The sequence below is a fragment of the Martes martes genome (genome assembly GCF_963455335.1).
Source record: "Martes martes genome assembly, chromosome: 3".
Classification (NCBI taxonomy): domain Eukaryota; kingdom Metazoa; phylum Chordata; class Mammalia; order Carnivora; family Mustelidae; genus Martes; species Martes martes.
In genome coordinates this window covers 156424942-156438614 of record NC_137890.1, presented here as the reverse complement: position 1 = coordinate 156438614, position 13673 = coordinate 156424942, and the positions used below count along the sequence as shown (strand labels likewise).

At 39.3% G+C, this 13673-nt stretch overlaps 1 protein-coding gene across 3 annotated transcripts in view; it reads left to right on the top strand.

The window, feature by feature from the left end:
- GIGYF2 (GRB10 interacting GYF protein 2) overlaps positions 1–13673 on the top strand; it is a 145952-nt gene that overhangs the window by 1921 nt on the left and 130358 nt on the right. For 2 of the 3 annotated variants that reach the window (XM_080797888.1, XM_080797890.1), the window contains exon 2: positions 3312–3377. The gene's annotated coding sequence lies outside the window, so the exon portion shown is untranslated. Of the gene's footprint in view, positions 1–1639; positions 1710–3311; positions 3378–13673 lie in introns of all 3 variants that reach the window. The other variant, XM_080797889.1, reaches the window with a different exon arrangement.

Genomic DNA, 13673 nt, shown 5'->3' with positions numbered 1-13673 from the left:
CCTGATACTGGTCAAGGAGCAATTCCTGTAGCTATATGGAGAAGGAATGCTCCAGGGTAGGAAAGCTAGGGCAAAGATACTGAGGCAAAAACTGAGGTGGGAGCAGGTCAGGTGCTGGGAAAAATATGGAGGCTAGCTTGGCCAGAGAGGCATAAGGGAGAGGGAGGCTAGTAGAATATGTGTACCCTACTCATGGGTACTAAGATGAGAGGGGTTATTCAGTCAGTGACTTAGAAATTTTTTTCTGCACCTCTGTGACTGTTAGAAAGGGAGATCAGATTCTGGAGATTTAGGCCAGTATGCCCAAATCCTCTTCTTTCTGTATGACACACACTCCACCCCAGTTTGGAAAAATTCGGGCTGCTCATATAACATATCTCAGGAAATTGTCATGAAATATCTTTGTTAAACTTTTTTTTTTAAAAGATTTTATTTATTTATTTGAGAGACAGAGATCACAAGTAGGCAGAGAGGCAGGCAGAGAGAGAGAGGGAGAAGCAGGCTCCCTGCTAAGCAGAGAGCCCGATGCGGGACTCGATCCCAGGACCCTGGGATCACGACCTGAGCGGAAGGCAGCGGCCTAACCCACTGAGCCACCCAGGCGCCCTCTTTGTTAAACTTTTTAAATGAGATTAATGATAAACTGCCTAAAAGAATTGTTTTCAAAGAAGCGACTCTTTGGAATACTTCTGAATATTTGAAAATGTAGGGAAATTAATTTGATTTGAAGTTTAGACACACCATTAAGAAATATAACCTGGAAGAATGATTGAATCAGCATATTAATTTACATTGTTCTTAATCTGACTAATAAGAATTGAGAATTTCTCTTAATTGTGTTCTGTCCAGCCTAGTTTTAAATTTCTCAGGGTCTCTTCCACTAATTTGTTTGTATGTCTTTTATAACATTTTACATGTGTAGAACTTTTTGTGCTGAGTTATTTATTTCTCCACTTTTACTTTTCAGATTAGTTCTCCAATTCTTTGATACCTAATAGGCTTTTTTCTATGGAAAGGAATTTTTTTTTCCGATTCCCCTCCAGCTTATCTCCATATGCTTATTACTGAGCTTTCAAAAATGTTTTCTTTCATTTTAATTCACCTGAGGAATTTAATATCTTGGTTTTGAAATGCTTTTGCTGGTGAGTCAAGTTGCATATATGAAAAATAATTTGTCATAGCTTGCTTGAAACTCATGAGAAGAGAGGAATTACAGCTTCAGGGTGTGAGTGGAGCTCCTTGTCTAAGGAGACATAGTAGTGATAGGGATGAAGTGGTATCTTAATGAATTGCCTTTTTCCTTCTTGTTCCTTTGTTGAATTTTTGAAATGACATTTCCATATTCTTCGATGTCATATCAGCTCATTCGTTCTCATGACTCTGCATTTTCATACTTCATGTGTCTTTTTGTGTGTGTATGTATGTGTTGACTTTCACACTGGAAGATGACACTGCTGATAGTGATTGTTGTCTGGGAGGACCTTTGGGTGAAAAGATTATTCCTGTCCCTTTTACCCTTGCCATTCTAAAAAAGATCTTTGATTTGTGCAATTTTCAAAGACTGACTTGATTTGTAGTTCTCCATTATCTCTTGCTAATTAAATTTTCAGTACTTTATGTTTTATTCTATTTCTTATAGATTATAGTGGGACCAGTCTCATTAGGTTGAATCTACAGCCTATGTTGGTGTTAATCCGGGTATCTTAGAGGCAAGTTAAATGTCCGTTTTCCTTTAGCAGTTTGAATTGCCTTAAAATTATTTGGTCATCGTTGTAAAACTCTGAACCCAAACCTTTTTTTCCCTTTTTAACCCTCCTAGGATTTTATGGTGATAAAATTCTAGGATTTTCACTCATTTTTAATGTCCTGAAAAGTTACATATTTTTAAATATAAGTAGATTTTCACTCCATAGGCAAGCTTACTTACAGAGTCCTAGTATTTCTTGACCTGATTAGCATTTTTTCATTTTTTATGAAGGCAACTGAGAAATAAAGTAGATTAATTAATTGTACGGGAATGCAGAATGATACCTTTGTTGAATTGCCCATGTATATGTGTGTATACACACACACACACACACACACACACACACACACACACACGTGTGTATATATTTTTAAGTAAGCTCTGTGCCCAACTTGGGGCTTGAACTCATGACCCCAAGATCAAGTGTCATAGTGTGTTCTACCAACTGAGCCAGCCAGGCACCCTGAATTGCTCATAATTTTTTGTGTGAGGTTGAGGGAGGAGACGGAGGAGGTTTGAAAAACCTCCCTTAAGTGGCCACAATTAAGTTTATAAAAATATTTTCAATCTGTTATGTACCTACCTGCTTCAAGTAATTAAAGTATACAATATTATATTTTCTTGTTAACCACAGAGTTTCATTAACTACAGAGAACTTGAACTTAATTTATATGTGTAATAGGGGATACTTTAGAGCTTGTTGTCTTGAGTTAGGCTCAGAGAACTTTATTACCTAGTTCTTCCTTCTTTTCCTTCTGCCTGCCCTTATAAGAATAGACTTAAGTGCATAAAGTTGATTGCCCTTTTGGACATTATAATAACGTGGCTACTTTTTTGTAAAATTAAATCAAAAGGCAGACTTGGCTTACAGTGCTTTTTTGCTGTCAGTAAAATTATCAACTTTAATTTGTAATTATTGTTTTTTGACTCATAGCAGCATTCAAAGCATTATTTGATTTTATCTGAGAAACCACTTGAAGCTACTGTTTCAGTCCACTCCTTGTCACTTGAAATATCAATGTCCTGTGGATTTTTAAGGTGCTGTCTCAGTAGAGCCTTAAAAGGAGTTGTGATTTTTGCATCTGAAAGCATACCTGGAGCTTTCCTCCTTGGACATTTTGGCAGTGGTTGTATTTCTTGGGGTCCCTCATTATTTGCATAGGATATGTCCTGTATTACTGTGTTGCTGGCTGTCATTTTTTCTATCAGGTATGCTTAAAAATTAATACCAAAGCCCTGTAATGTGGTTTTGAATGAAAACCCTAAGTAATCACTTTCCTAAACCCTGTATTTCCTAAACCCTCATTTGTTAGCTTCATCCGAATCACTTAGAACTTTTGTTAAAAACGTGTTTTTTAGTCCCATTCCAGAGCTGCTGAGAGAAACCCTTTAAAAATGTTAGGAAAGTGGCAGTTAGTTCGTAAGCACAAAATGTTGATTCTAATATTAGAACCAGGTTTGGAACCTTTCCTGTAAAACTATTCATGATAAGAAATTATGTTCTTAAAGTTTCCTAAGAGATTGATTCTTGGGTCAATTATTTTAATACTTTTGTTATTTACAGTGTTAAAAGAACCTGAACAAAATCTGCTCACACCTCCTGCTGTGAACCAGCAGAACTTTTGAACAGGTGAGTGTTGAAGGGAAGCACAGAGCTGAGGGCTTATGTAAACATAATTTTTGCATTTAACATTTCAGGGGTTTTTGCCCTATGTATTTTCCTGAGGTTATAGATAGTGATAAAAACAACTTCTCAGGTACTGCTCAGATTTCTTATGAACCGTAAGAATAATCATGCCCTTTCTGCGTTGATCCTGGTATGGAATTTTTGTCTTAAACTGTTGTAATGATTATCTGGTGGCGTGAAACAGGAAAAAGAATGCTTTGGGTCAGGAATAAGGAGGTATCTTAAAGAACCGTAGGACTGTTGGCTTTCGTGAAGGACACAAACCAGAAACTGGAAAACATTCAGGAGCCAAGACAGTCCAGATAGTACTTAACTCTCTGCTGGCTAGTCATTGTCCTCTCTTGTCTCTTTTTAGCCTGCTTTAATTGTCTTCACAAACTGGCCTTTCTCTGCTTTAACACATGGGAAGAAAATCACCACTTTATTCCTGGAGCCACATGTGAACTCAAGCTGCAGTGCCACTAGCCAGCTGGTTACTAGCTCATTGCCCATGTTTAGATTCCTGGGAGAGAAAATTTGATTGGTTGAAGTTTGTTCAGTTCTCTGTCATTGGTCCAGTTAGTATGGCCTTAGGGTTGGAGTCTAGAGGTACAAATGTAGTTGAAAAATCTCACTTCTATGAGTGGGTGCAGGTCTCAGAGAAGGTGTAGTGCTGGCTCTTCTAGGTAGAAACCCACAGAACCTTCTGGATGTTTTTCCTTTCCTAGAAAAATTTCCTGTAGTTAGGTTGGCAGTTTCAGTTAATATGTCCTGAAGAGTTAAAGTATATGCTTATCGGGGTGCCTGGGTGGCTCAGTTGGTTGGGCGGCTGCCTTTGGCTCGGGTCATGATCCCAGCGTCCTGGGATCGAGTCCCACATCGGGCTCCTTGCTCGGCGGGGAGCCTGCTTCTCCCTCTGCCTACCACTCTGTGCTCGCTCGCTCTCTCTAACAAATGAATAAAAAAAAAAAAAAAATTTAAAGTATATGCTTATCTTTGGGTCAGTGAGGCCCAGTAGGTCTCACTGAGCATTCTTGTTTGAACTTTCTAGTGCAATATTTTAACAAATGTTCTTGATTTAGGGGGTTCAGAGGAGTGTTTGTGATAAAAGTTTAGCAAATGAACATAAGCAAGTGAGAGGCTTGGTTTGTGGAAAAATTCATTGGTTATTTTTTATTGATCGCTTTTATAAATTTTAATTTCTGGGTACTTTTTATAGTATTAAACACCCTGGAGCATTAGGAAGCCATGGAGAGTTTGAAGAGTGGGTCTTTCTTTCTTTCTTTCTTTTCTTTTTCCTTCCTTCCTTCCTTCCTTATCTCCTTCCTTCCTTCCTTGATTCCATTTGTTTATTTGAGAGAGAGAGAGAGCACAAGCAGGGGGAACAGCAGAAGGCGAGGGAGAAGCAGACTTCCCGTTGATCTGATCAGGGAGCCCGATGCAGGGCTTGATCCCAGGACCCTAGGATCATGACCTGAGTGGAAGGCAGATGCCCAACTGTCTAAGCCATCCAGGCGCCCAAGGGTGGGACTTCCTACATGTGAACATGTATTCACATTATTTGAATTATAGCAGGGATTTTTTACTGTTGAGAAAGAATCAGTGAGATATAGTATAAACTTTTGTATTGACGTGCTTTTGTATTCTAGAATTACTAGGTAATACTGAAGTAAGTTTTTTTTTAATGGAGCATTTTGAAGCCCTGTTTATTTTTGTTTATAGCTTCTATGTACTTGGTGATATCTAATTTTTTTTATTACTTAAATCTTGTTGGTGTATTGGTATATTGAGATTTTTGATGCAAAGCCTAGGGATTACTAATAAAAGTTATGTATTATAGAGTATGTATCCAATGACAGGCCATGGATGTGACTTCCTCTGATACTTTTTTTCAGCCAGGGTTTCTTTAGCAGATTGCAGCTGAGTTCATTTTTAAGGTAGAATAGTCTTCTCTTACATTGTATGTTTTCTTTAATTTGGATTTTGAGGTAAGGTATATTCAGGCTTATTGAGTTAAGGCTTTGTGAGGTTTAAAAAGATTTCCACACAATCTGTGTAAAACTTCCACAGGCTCTGGGGATCCTTCTCCGAAAAACATTGGCTTGTTGATGAGATTATTAAACGACATGGTAATGTGTGTGGCGTTGTAATTTTTTCTGGAATAGTTTACCAGTTGCTAATTTTGTTCTTCTTTAACCAAAAGGGGAAAAACTAGTAATGTTTACATATTGTTCAGAAGCTATGGGGAGAATGACAGTTACAGCTTTTCTTCTTACAGTGATATTGTGGCTAGTATGTTCTTTGGGAACAAAGCTCCTTTTATTCAAGTTGTCCTGGCCCTGGAGAAAGTCTTGGGGACTGTGGTCTCTTCCGTATTGGTTCTTTGGTTGTGGTTACTGACAGGAATTGGCAGAGGTACTGTCCTGGAACTTTCTAATTGGTAAATCATGGCTCAGGCCTTGAAGGCATGGTCACATCCAGGGGCTTTCATGATTAGCTCCTTGAGAATTGAGGTGATACCGTCCAAACCATGGTCAGTTGAGGGACTGGATATGAAGCCATCCTGTAAGATCAGTGGGTCAGAGAGCTTTAATTTATGTTTTGTACCATTTTTTTTTTTAAAGATTTTATTTATTTGACAAAGAGAAAGAGAGAGCCTGTACAAGAGGGGGGAGTGGCAGGCAGAAGGAGAAACTGGCTCCCTGCTGAGCAGGAAGCCCTATGCAGGAAGCCCTCTGTCTGTCCCAGAACCCTGGGATCATGACCTGAGCCAGAGGCAGAGGCTTAAGGGACTCAGCCATCCCAGGGGTCCCTCCACCATTGTTAATGAAGTTTCTGATAGTATTTTAGGAGAATCTGTTCTCTTCCCTACCCAGAGGGCTTACTATATTGCTTAATTGAGTGATGCAGAGGGTTAGAAGTTGAAGGATAGTGGAACAGAGTGGGAGATTGGGAAAAGGAGAAAAAGTGACTTCCACAAAATGAGTTCCTCTGAAACTTGGAAATAGAGGAAAAAGGAAAATGTAATCAAGCAGTATCAGGCACTGTATCATTACTTAGTTAAAAGTTTGTGACCTTTTAAAGCAGTGCAATGGGGACACCTGGGTGGCTCAGTCATTAACATCTGCCTTCAACTACTGTCATGATCCCAGGTGCCTGGGATCAAGCCCCACATCAAAACCCCACATCTGGGTCCCTGCTCAGCGGGAAGCCTGCTTTCTCTCTCTCCCACTCCTCCTGCTTCTGTTCCCTCTCTCGCTGTCTTTCTCTGTCAAATAAATAAATAAAATCTTAAAAAGGGCAGTGAAATGTAGGTTTAATTTTCTGTTAATTATTACTTGTAACTTGAGGTAAATAAGGTAACCTCTTGTAGCCTTATTTCCGTTACCTGTAAAGTATATCCCATAGTGGTTGTGAATTAAGAGTCTAAATGCCCTGTGTAATGCCTGGCACCCAGTAAATGGGCTCTCAATAGATGGTAGCTTTTATGATTGTTATTGCTATGTAAATAGGTACATTTTGATTATAAAATTTCATCTTTGTAATCTGAATAGAGACATCAGCGAGTTTTCTTTGTAAGTCTTTTTTGTTTTGTCCTCCAGCCAACAAATATTTGAATAGCTGCTTTGTGATGAGTCCTGGACTAGCCATAGTGGTGAGCAAAACACACAAGGACCTATCTTCATGGGGCTTATAGCCCAGTGGCAGAGTCAATCAGAAAATGATATAAGTAAATTTCAAAATGTGAAAAGTCTCTCTGTCTTTGGAAAAGATACATTTATTTTTATTTTTTTGGGGGGGGATACATTTTTGAGACCTAGATACTTTTTAATAAGTGTCGCATTTTGAATCTTGGTGTTCTTGTTGTCAGTGGTATTTTATGCCCCTTGATAATGCTTTTCAGGGTATGTATGTTTGTCCTAAGTTAATTTATGTATTTCTTTTGTCATTTTTTTTCTATTTCTCTGAGATAGGGATTCTCAACTTTTTGCTCTTAGGTCTTCTTTATCCTTTTATTTTTTATTTTATTTATTTATTTTTTAAAAGATTTTATTTATTTGACAGAGATCACAAGTAGGCAGAGAGGCAGGCAGATAGAGAGAGGAGGAACAAGGCTCTCCACCGAGCAGAGAGCCCGATGTGGGGCTCGATTCCAGGACCCTGGGATCATGACCTGAGCCGAAGGCAGAGGCTTTAACCCACTGAGCCACCCAGGTGCCCCTCCTTTATCCTTTTAAGAGGTAGAGGACCCCAAAGAGCTTTTGACTTTAGTTTCATGTGTCTGTATTATATTGAAAAATTTAAAATGATTTCTTCATTTAAAAGTAACGGTAATCTCATTACATGTTAACATAAATATATTTTTATTTTTATTAAAGATTTTATTTATTTATTTGACAGAGGATGACACAGCGAGAGAGGGAACACAAGCAGGGCTTAGAGGCAGAGGGAGAAGCAGGCTTCCTGCCTAGCAGGGAGCCCAGTGTGGGGCTCTAGCTCTATCCCAGGACCCTGGGATCATGACCGGAGCTGAAGGCAGGCGCTTAACTGAGCTACCCAGGCGCCCCTATAAATATATTTTTAATGAAAAAACACCCATTTTTAAAACAAGTATTTATTTATTTATCAGAGAGAGAGAGAGCGCGAGCATAGGCAGGCAGAGTGGCAGGCAGAGGCGAAGGGAGAAGCAGGCTCTCTTCGAGCTAAGAGCCTGATGTGGGACTCTATCCCAGGACGCTGGGATCATGACCTGAGCCGAAGGCAGCTGCTTAACCGACTGAGCCACTCAGGCATCCCCAAAACACCCATTTTCTAAAATATTTTTAAGTTTGGTGAAAAGAGTATCATCGCTTTACAAATTTTTCGCAGAATGCTTTTATGTCTTCATGGTAGGCAGCTGAATTCTTGTATCTGCTTCTGTATTCAGTCAGTTGCTGTTTATTACTTTGGTTGAAGTATAGGAAGGACATTCATCCTCACAGAAATATGTATTTAGTTGGAAAAGGGGGGAATATTTTAGGAGCTTTTCTGGTAATGGCAGATATTCTTTGTACACCAAAATTGGACAAGTAGTAGTTTTTAAAGGTTAGTTGCAACATGAAATTTGAATTATATCAATGCACCTTTTATATTTTGTTACATTAAAAAGCATTGGTTTGTTTCCCACCTTAAAGGAATATTTTATATAACACAGTATTAAAAAATGCATTCATATAAATCATTACCCATCAGGAAAGCCTTTAATTATTGGGAAAGTCTTCAGTACTGGAAAACCCATCAGAACTCAACGGTGGTGAATAGTTTTCCAGAATTCTGATTTTGCTTGGAAGCTCAAATTTTATTATTGGCAACAAGTACAGTTTTTTTTGTTTTTGTTTTGTTTTTGAAGTGACAGTGTCAATTTGTTCATTTTTGAAAAAATACCTGGTAAATACTCAGGTCTGGGTGTCATTTTCTCTTCGACTGCTTTGCATGATCAGTGTAGTGCCAACACTGAAAAGTGCAAATAATATCTTAGTATTGTTAAAATAATAGTTTTGATATCATGAATACCTTGTAAGAGTTTCAGAAGACCTTACTTTGAATTGCTACTCTTGGAAATGGAACAGTTTTCAATGTTATATTTACATATGATACATAGGGCTTATTGTTTTGTTTATTTATTTATTTATTTTTTTATATTTATTTGACAGAGAGCACAAGTAAGCAGAGGGGCAGGCAGAGAGAGAGGGGGAGCAGGCTCCCCGCCAAGCAGAGAGCCCGACTCGGGGCTCGATCCCAGGAACCTGAGATCATGACCTGAGCCGAAGCAGAGGCCCAACCCACTGAGCCACCCAGGCGCCCCTGGTTTTTGTTTTTTAAAGCATTAGAAAAATAAGTAATAGTTTGAAATAGAAATTGGAGTAAACATATCATTGAAGGTTTTTTAGATTTCAGTGAGGGTTTTTCATGCTGGATAGATAAACGGATTTGTTCATAAGTTGTGATTAGTTATAAAATAGTTCTCTTTAGTAGTCCTATAAAATAAGTCTTCTATGTCAGTGCTGTCTTAACAACTTTCTGCTATGATGGCAATATTCTGTAAATCTGTACTATCAAATACTTGTAGACATTAGCTGCTTACGACTTTTGAGCACCTGAAATGTGGTTAATGTGATTGAGGAACAAAGTTGCATTTTTTTAAGTCCACAAAACTCTTGAGTTATTACCTTATTTTTATAGTAGTCTTTTTTTTTAAAAAATGATAGTCTTTATTTTATTTTTAAGTATTTAGGGATGTCTGGGTGGCTCATTTGGTTAAGCATCTGTCTTTGGCTCAGGTCATGATTCCAGCGTCCTGGGATCGAGGAGTCCCACATCAAATTCCTTAGCCTGCTTCTCCCTCTCCTCTGGCCTTCTCCCTTGTTTGTCCCCCACCTCTATCTCTCTTTCTGACAAATAAATAAAATCTTTATTTTTATTTTATTTTTAAAAAATATTTTATTTATTTATTTGACAGAGAGAGTCAAGTAGGCAGAGAGGCAGGCAGAGAGAGGGGGGAGGCAGGCAGAGAGAGAGGGGGAAGCAGGCTCCCTGCTGAGCAGAGAGCCCGATGTATCCATAGGGTCCTCTTGGCTGTGAAAACTTTTCAGATTTCCCTGTTTTTAACAGTATTGACAGTTTTGAGGCATTACTGGTTAAAGTGTGTTTGTAGAATGCCTCTCCGTTGGAATTTAGATGTTTTTTTCATGATTGGAGTGGGGTTAAGGATCTTGGGGAAGAAGACCATAGAAGTAAAATGCCATTTTCTTTTTTTAAAAAAGATTTTATTTATTTATTTGACAGAGATCACAAGTAGGCAGAGAGGCAGGCAGAGAGAGAGGGGGAAGCCAGCTCCCTGCTGAGCAGAGAGCTTGATGTGGGGCTTGATCCCAGAACCCTGAGATTGTAACCTGAGCTATAGGGAGAGGCTTTACCCACTGAGCCACCCAGGCGCCCCAAAATTCACCTTTTTTTTTGAAGTATAACTTAAATAGAATAAAATGCCTTCATTTTAAGTACGCTACATATTAAATGTACATTTTGATGAATATTGATAAACGTATATACCTGTGTAGCCATCACCACAATTAAGATATATAACATTTCCATCACCTGTAGAATTCTCCTTCTTTTTATGGTCATTTTTCCTCCCCCACTACTCAATCTGTTTTCTGTGACTGTAGATTAATTTTGGTTCTTCTAGGATTTTACATAAATGGAATTATTCAGTATATATTCTTTTTGGGCCTGGCTTCTTTTGCTCAGCATGATGTCTGGTTCATTCATGTTGCTGCATGTATCAGTAATTAGCTTTTTGTTGCTGAGGATATTGCGTGTGACTACTACAGGATTTGTTTATTCATCTTTGGATAAACATTTTGGGTTGTTTTTGCTTTGGGGCTGTTAGGCGTAAAGCTGACCTTAGTTTCATGGCATGGGTAGTGATTCAGATTGTGCTGGATTACAGTGCTTATCACAACACTGTGTATCAGGAATTTAAATTTCTTTTAGGGTGATGAGAAAAGTCAGTAGAGCATCTATAATTTTTTTGAAGATGTGCCATAAAAAGAGTAAGAGAAATAAATAGTATTTTGCAAGGTCTCATATATACTGTGTGGTCCAGATAGATGTAGATAATTCTTTTGATTTTTGATGACTTTCTCAGAAAAAAGTTCTTTGTTCCTTTTCCTGGGGTTAACTGTCTAGTAATAAAATGAATAACTGAAGTCTAATTTTGCTTCATGAAGTTTTGTCATCAGTAAATGTGTTTTAAGTTTTGTCATCAGTAAATGTATTTATACATCGGTAAATTTATATATCTATTTATTTATTTATTTATTTGACAGAGATCACAAGTAGTCAGAGAGGCAGGCAGAGAGAGAGAGGAGGAAGCAGAGAGCCCGAAGTGGGCCTCGATCCCAGGACCCTGGGATTATGACCCAAGCCGAAGGCAGAGACTTTAAGCCACTGAGCCACCCAGGTGCCCCAGTAAATGTATATTTTTAAAATAATTTAAAAATGTTTGCATTTTGGGGTTCCTTGGTGGCTCAGTTAGTTAAGCATTTGACTTCAGCTCAGTTTATGATCTTGGGGGCCTGGAATCAGGCCGGGCATTGGGCTCTGTGCTCATCGGGGAGTCTGCTTGTCCCACTCCCTCACCCCCTGCTTGTGCTCTCTTGCTCGCTCTCTCTCAAATAACTAAGTAAGATCTTAAAATGTTTGCATGTTAGGGTACCTGCTGGCTCAATCAGTAGAGCATTCAACTCTCCATCTCAGAGTTGTGAATTGAAGCCCACGTTGGGCATGGAGCCCACTTAAAAAAATTTTTGCATGTTTAAAAATGAAGATCAGATGGGTGCAAAAGGAAAAAGTGTTTTCTGTTACAATTGTTGGGAGGAGAGTTTCCTTTTATTTTTATACCTTAAAACAATTTTTTTTAAAGATTTTATTTATTTGACAGAGACACAGTGAGAGCAGGAACACAAGCAGGGGGAGTGGGAGAGGGAGAAGCAGGCTTCCCGCTGAGCAGAGAGCCTGATGCAGGGCTTGATCCCAGGACCCTGGGATCGTGACCTGAGCCGAAGGTAGACACTTAACGACTGAGCCATCCAGGTGGCTCTAAAATATTTTTTAAGTTTTTTTTTTTTTTTAAGTAATGTCTACACCCAGTGTGAGGCTTGAATTCACAACCCTGAGATCGAGTTGCATACTTCACTGACTGAGCCCGTCAGGTACTCCCTTAAAAAAATTTTTTTTTTTTAAGATTTTATTTATTTATTTGACAGAGAGACACGGGGAGAGAGAGGGAACAGAAGCAGGGGGTTTGGGAGAGGGAGAAGAAGCCTTTGCGCTGAGCAGGGAGCCTGATGCAGGCTTCAGTTCCAGGGTCCTGGGATCATGGATCATGACCTGGGCCAAAGGCAGATGCTTAACGACTAAGCCACCCAGGTACCCCTTAAAATTGTTTTTTAAACTGAGTTAATGTTCAAAAAGATACTTTAGGGGCACCTGGGTGGCTCAGTTGGTTAAGCGTCTGCCTTTGGGTCAGGTCATGATCCCAGGGTCCTGGAGTTGAGCCCCATGTTGGGCTTTCTACTCGGCAGGGAGCCTGCTTCTCTATCTCCCCCCCTCTCTCTTTCTCAAATAAATAAAAATCTTAAAGAAAATTAACTTAAAAAAATTTTTTTGGGGGGGCCCCTGGGTGGCTCAGAGGGTTAAAGCCTCTGCCTTTGGCTCAGGTCATGGTCCCAGGGTCCTGGGATCAAGCCCCACATCAGGCTCTCTGCTCCACAGGGAGCCTGCTTCCTCCTCTCTGTCTCTGCCTACTTGTGATCTTTGTCAAGTAAATTAAAAAATTTTTTTAATTTAAAAAGATTTAAAATTTAAAGATTTTATTTACTTATTTGAGAGTGAGAGAATGCATGTGTGAGCGCGAATGGAGGGGAGGACACAGAGGGAGAGGGAGAGGGGAGGGCTCCATCCCAGCATGCTGGGATCATGCATGACCTGAGCTGAAGGCCTTCGATGTTATTTTCTGTTTTGCTTTTTCTTTTCTTTTCTTTTTTAAGATTTTATTTACTCGACAGACAGAGATCACAAGTAGGCAGAGAGGCAGGCAGAGAGAAAGGAAGGGAAGCAGGCTCCCCGCTGAGCAGAGAGCCTGACATGGGGCTCAATTCCAAGACCCTGAGATCGTGACCTGAGCCGAAGGCAGAGGCTTTAACCCTCTGAGCCACCCAGGTGCCCTCTGTTTTTCTTTTTAAGATTTTATTTATTTGAGAGAGAGAGCACATGATCAGGTACATGCCCAAGTGGTGGGGAGGTAGAGGGAGTGGGAGAAGCAGACTCCCCACTGAGCAGGGAGCCCAATGTGGTGCTCAACCCCAGGACCCTACAATTGCCACCTGAGCCGAAGGCAGACACTTAACGAAGTGAGCCATGCAGGTGCCCCTTCAATGTTATTTTCTAGGAATAAGAATATTTTCCTACATAATCACAGTAAAAATTTCAGACTCATAATTTACATTAATGCAGTACTGTTACCTAACCCATGATTCTTATTCAAGTTAATAGTTGTCTCTTTAATGTTTCTTATAGCATAATTTTTCTTGTTTCAAGATGAAGTTAAGAATCATACAGGCACTTGGTCTTTATATCTCTAAGTCTCCCTTAATCTGGGATGATTCCTCTGTTTTTTTTGTTTGCTTTTTGTTTTTTGTTTTTTAAAAGACTTTATTT